Source organism: Montipora foliosa, chromosome 14, assembly GCF_036669935.1.
Source record: "Montipora foliosa isolate CH-2021 chromosome 14, ASM3666993v2, whole genome shotgun sequence".
Classification (NCBI taxonomy): domain Eukaryota; kingdom Metazoa; phylum Cnidaria; class Anthozoa; order Scleractinia; family Acroporidae; genus Montipora; species Montipora foliosa.
The window spans coordinates 7,145,231-7,145,990 of record NC_090882.1 but is presented as its reverse complement, the minus strand read 5'-3'; the positions used below and the strand labels follow the sequence as shown (position 1 = coordinate 7,145,990).

The 760-nt window shown below is 37.6% G+C and overlaps 1 protein-coding gene across 1 annotated transcript in view; it reads right to left on the bottom strand.

Moving 5' to 3' along the window:
* Positions 1 to 421: 421 nt before the first annotated feature.
* The window catches only part of LOC137985337 (uncharacterized), a 9,436-nt gene continuing 9,097 nt past the window's right edge, over positions 422 to 760 (bottom strand). The window contains exon 2 of the mRNA XM_068832924.1: positions 422 to 760. This exon is cut by the window's right edge and continues 4,893 nt beyond it. The gene's annotated coding sequence lies outside the window, so the exon portion shown is untranslated.

Sequence of the window (760 nt, the reverse complement as noted above, 5' to 3'; positions counted from 1 at the left end):
ACGCCGTTGAAACGATGTTAATTTGAACGCCACGGGTTAGCAAAAGATGAATTGCCATGATCACACCATTCTTCGGTTAACACGATTTTCAACTTTAATTTTCCCAAGATAGGTTAGCTGAAGTTTAAATTTGCCTGCATGGGTAACTGAGGTTGAGATAAATTTGTTGATCCGAAAGTCGTTAGTTCATTCCCACCTTGGTCAGAGATTTCCTTTTTTCTGTTGTGTGCATGACTAAGGGTAAAGCTTACATGGAATTCAGCAAATTCTCGTTTAAGCCTGAAATTTTCAGGCTTTGATTTCGCTACTGCTGAATTATCACTCATAACTGGAATGATTATTTCGAGACTGAACACCCTCTCCGAACTTCAAATCTATGACTTTCATATATTCTGTACTTCATATTATACAAATTACCTTTTGAGAATTAATTCTATAATTAAGGCTAGATACCGCGGGAATATGGCGTCAACGTTTCCTGTTAATATCCATTCGACTTTGTTGAAAGCTTTTGAACGATGTTGAACGTCGCGGATTGGCAATTAGTTACAATACATAAGTAGACGCATATCTGAGTGAACTCTGGCTTTCCTAATGTCCTGGGTTGTCAAATAAAAAATAAAGAAAACGACATGTATTAGAGAGGTCGGCTAGATTATTATTTATTATTAAGGTTAGAGTGATGGTACTGATTCTCGCTATGTTCACTCTTAAACGTTCGCTCGTAAAGTGATCTCTCGTAAAGTTCGCGGACCGACCA